The sequence below is a fragment of the Palaemon carinicauda genome, chromosome 35 (assembly GCF_036898095.1).
Source record: "Palaemon carinicauda isolate YSFRI2023 chromosome 35, ASM3689809v2, whole genome shotgun sequence".
In the NCBI taxonomy this organism is placed as follows: domain Eukaryota; kingdom Metazoa; phylum Arthropoda; class Malacostraca; order Decapoda; family Palaemonidae; genus Palaemon; species Palaemon carinicauda.
Window position 1 is genome coordinate 10,851,015 of NC_090759.1, and position 5,000 is coordinate 10,856,014.

Consider the following 5,000-nt stretch of genomic DNA (forward strand, 5'->3'; position numbering starts at 1 on the left):
CACCATGTGGTAATTACAAAAATCAATTAGATCCACATAGCCATTTATAATGAGAGAAGGAAGACTCTGATAAATGTAAGAAGCTATAGAGGTGCATATGTTGGTAGTGATCACCAATTCCTCAAAGCACCCAACAGAAATGTAGATAGAATTACCTAGATTGACACAACTAAGCTTCTGGAAGATTAGCACATGACAACCCTTACAATTGAATGTAGGAGTCAATTTTTAGTCTTGGAGACTTTAAGAGACGAAGAGAAGACAATTAAAGAAGAATTGTGTGATACTACCGCTAGAGAGTTATGAGGTCTTTTGACTGGCCAGACAGTACTACATTGGATCCTTTTCTCTGTTTACAGTTCATTTTCTCTTTGCCTATACATACACTGAATAGTCTGGCCTATTCTTTAAGGATTCTCCTCTGTACTCATACACCTGACAACGCTGAGATTACCAAAAAAATCTTCTTTTTACTTACTGTAATGTAATTGTCTGTGGCTACTTTCTTCTTAGTAACGGTAGAGGAGACTACTTAGCAATGGTAAGCAGCTCTTCTAGGGGAAGGACACTCCAAAGCCAAACCATCGTTTTCTAGTCTTGGGTAGTGCCATAGCCTCTATACCATGGCCTTCCACTATCTTGGGGTATGTGTGATATATTTCCAAAAGTCTATATTCACTTGTTTTCTGGTTATGTAGTGGGTTGTTCGGGCATTATATTATAATTGTTATTGGTTTCATATGTAAATAAAAAGGCGAGAATTTTGTAAATACTTTTCTTCTATATGTATGTAACGAATATTGTTAGTCTTAGTTTACCCTTCAGTTTGTAAAGTAAATTCTTATTAAAGAGACCTTTCACTGTTCATGTTTCTTGGCTAGCATACAAGAGATTAAACAGGGTAGAGTTCTCTTGCTTGAGGGTACATGATTCTATCTTATTTCTCTTTGTCTTGTTTTGTTAAGTTTTTAAAGTTTACATAGAAAAAATTAATTTTGATTTAAATATTCAATTTTTCCCTGTTTCCTTTCCTCACAGGGCTATTTTCCCTGCTGGGGCCCCTGTGCTTTTAGCAGCCTGCTTTTCCAACTATGGTTATAGCTTAACAAGTAATAATAATAATAATAATAATAATAATACTATATCAGTCAGTTGGTAGTGTAGTTTTGGGACATCCAGTTACAAGGAAAAAACCATTGCTATCGAATGATACTTGGGATACTATAAAAAGGAGACAAAGACAGAAATTGAATTTTGAAAGTTTTAGAGGAATTTATGAAAATTACAAGGTAGAGCATGCTAAATATTCCAGCGTTGATAGTAAAGTTAAAAGAAAAGCCAGGGATGAAAGGAGAGAATATTTAGACAGGAAAGCAGATGAGGCTGACAAATCTATGAATTCACGGAGTGGCAATGGTGTAAGAATGGCTCATAGAATTATTAATGAAATCTCTACTGGGGCAAAGAAGAAGAAATATATACCCATCAAAAAGAGAGATGGGTCTGTTATAACAACCGAGGATGAAGAAAGGCAACGCTGGATGGAACACTTAAGTGAGGTTAGGAATAGGAGATATACCTGAAGCTGAGGAAGACCCTGATGTGCCCATGAATGAATTCGATGTGTTTGAAGTAAAAAACTAGATATGAAAAACCACTGGACACGAGGGAATAACTGATGAGATGATATTGGCCGAAAATGAAGTGACTCCCAGAATACTTATAAGATTATTTTGTAGCATGTGGCGTGAAGAGAAAAACCTCATGAATGGGAGGTAGAAGTGTTGGTGAAAATGTCAAAAAACGGAGACCTGATTGATTGCAATAATTACAGAGGCATCACACTTACGTTAGCTGTCATGAAAATATATAGTTTGCTCATTATAGAGACAAGAGGGAAAAATCGAAGAAAAGCTGAGAAATGTACAAACAGGACTTAGAAAAGGTAGAAGTTGCACTAACCAAATGTTCATTGTAAATATATGGCACAGCAATACAGAAATCCACTTTTGAAGATATTTGTGGACTATGAAAAAAGCCTTTGATAGTGTGCACCCGCCAATTTTGTGAAGAGTCCTCCGTTATTATGGAGTTCCTCCTGAATATTTAAATTCAATCAAGTCTGTTTATGAGCAGAGCAAGTGCAAAGTTGATATTAGTGGAGTCTTATCAAATGAATTTCGACTGAACAGTTGAGTACTCCAAGGGAATGTGTTGTCACCTATGTTGTTTATCCTCCTCATTGATTTTGTAATGCATAGAATAGTTGGGATGTGGGGAAGGATTGGACTGGATTGGTAACAGGAAATTAGCTGACCTAGAGTAAGCTGGTGATGCTGTCCTAATTAGCAGAACACCAAAGGACTTTAAAAGGTTGCTTACCAGAATGCATGAAATATCACATGAGGTTGGGCGCCAGATAAATAAAAGGAAGACAGAGATGATGAGAACGGAATATGGAATGGAAGGTGAAATGTCATTAGAAGGAGAAAGGATTAGTGAGGTGGAATCATTTAAATATTTAGGAACTATGATCTCTAGTACAGGATCTTTAGAATTTGAGTTTATTGAAAGATCGAAAAAAGCAAATCAGACTACGGCTAGATTAAGTAAAATTTGGAAATCCAATCGCCTGAAATTACATGTAAAGGCCAGCTACATATCAGTTTAGTGAGATTGGTGTTACTGTATGGACATGAGTCGTTGGATTACAATGATACAATATCCAACAGATTTTGGAGATGTGAGAAGAAAGCTCTCAGAAGAATATTAGGAGTTAATGGCAAGACAGGATTAGACATGAAACTATAAGAGAGATTACTCGAATGCCATATGTGGATGAAATATATGGTGAGGGATAGATAGTGATTGTTTGGCCATGCTCTTTGCACTCCCCAAGAGAGATTAGTTCAACAAATTTCTAACTGGGCTCCACAAGGCACTACAAGAGTTGGAAGACCCATGCATAATTGACTTAGGGCTATGAAGCGTGAAGTAGGAGATGATGAATGGAGAAGTATTGATTTAAAAGCTCAAGAAAGAGACGACTACCGAAACCGAGGCCTTTTGCATCAATAGGCGTAGGAGGAGATGATGATGATATACATATGAATTATATATACAGTAACATGTGTATAAACGTATATATATATATATATATATATATATATATATATATATATATATATATATATATATATATATATATATATATATATATATATATATATATATATTAAATATATATATATATATATATATATATATATATATATATAAAATGTATGTATATATACACATAAATATCGGTATTTATATATATAATATATAATATATATATATATATATATAATATATATATATATATATATAAAATGTATGTATATATACACATAAATATCGGTATTTATATATATATAATATATAATGTATATATATATATTAAATATATGTATATATATATATATATATATATACCGGTATATATAATGTATGTATACATATACATATATTTATATATATATCATCTATATACATACATATATATATATATATATATATATATATATATATATATATATATATAGAGAGAGAGAGAGAGAGAGAGAGAGAGAGAGAGAGAGAGAGAGAGAGAGAGAGAGAGAGAGAGAGAGAGAGAGGTGCGAACGTTGTCATTCAAAACATGGCCAGAGAAGAAACTCTGAATCCTCAAAATCAAAAGAAAAAGAACCTAAATGTAAAAGAACCGAAGATTTGGAAATCGCTTTCAAAGGACCTTTAGAATTTCGTCAGTGTAACCTATAATTAGATTCGGACGATACTCTTAGGTAGACGTTAAAACTCCAATCTGCAATAAAACCTTTTCCGTTACTTCAAATGTAACAAGTTAAAGACATTAAAGCTGCAAAGGACATCATAAAGAGGAGATTGGGGGACGGTGGGGTGTAAGAGGGGTCATCAAAACACAGGAAGATACTACCATTAAAGTTATCTATCTATCTATCTACCTATCTATCTATCAGACCATAGTGAGTAACAAATCAGCTTTTCCATTCATGGAAATGCAAGTAGTACATATTGAACAAATAATCTTTATAGGTTTTAAAGTTCACTCATGAATGGCAGTGGCAAGGGACAATGAAAATAACCTCTTATCTGGCCCAAAGACGATATCTCAATGCAAAAAAAAATGTGCTTGATCAGCAATTACAATAAGAGTTATTTATAGAATGTTAACGAAAAGTCAAGTTAATCTGAAACACCTATATCAGTACTATTCTATAATTAGAACTCTAACTACATATCATTTCTTTTAAATTTTGGGAGTCAAAGTAATTCACTAACTTGTTTACATAAACTTTAATAAATAGTTTTGTCCCCCCCCCCCTCTCTCTCTCTCTCTCTCTCTCTCTCTCTCTCTCTCTCTCTCTCGTGTCTAATATTCCACCTCAGGGGAATGTCTAATTAGATAGATAGAGTCCCCTTGGAAGGTCATAATAGTTAAAAACACTAATTTCCTTTCTCTAGCAATTGCATCCTAACAGTTTTGCCTCTCTCTCTCTCTCTCTCTCTCTCTCTCTCTCTCTCTCTCTCTCTCTCTCTCTCTCTCTCTCTCTCTCTCTCTCTTCCCATATGCCACAAATATCTCTACAAATTGAATACTACTAATTCTCTCTCTCTCTCTCTCTCTCTCTCTCTCTCTCTCTCTCTCTCTCTCTCTCTCTCTCTCTCTCTCTCTCATCCCCTTTTCCACTAATATCATATCTCTAGCAATTGAATCTTACAAATTTTCTCTCTCTCTCTCTCTCTCTCTCTCTCTCTCTCTCTCTCTCTCTCTCTCTCTCTCTCTCCCATCCCATGATTGGGTATGACATCACGAGGAGGCGGTGCTTACTTCGCCCCGAACCTCTGCGGCTACTATACCTAATGTGTAAAGAATATTTTTTTGTTTAATGAAAACAGAAGAAAGAGCTAATGGAAGCCAGGGTTAATCCGCACGA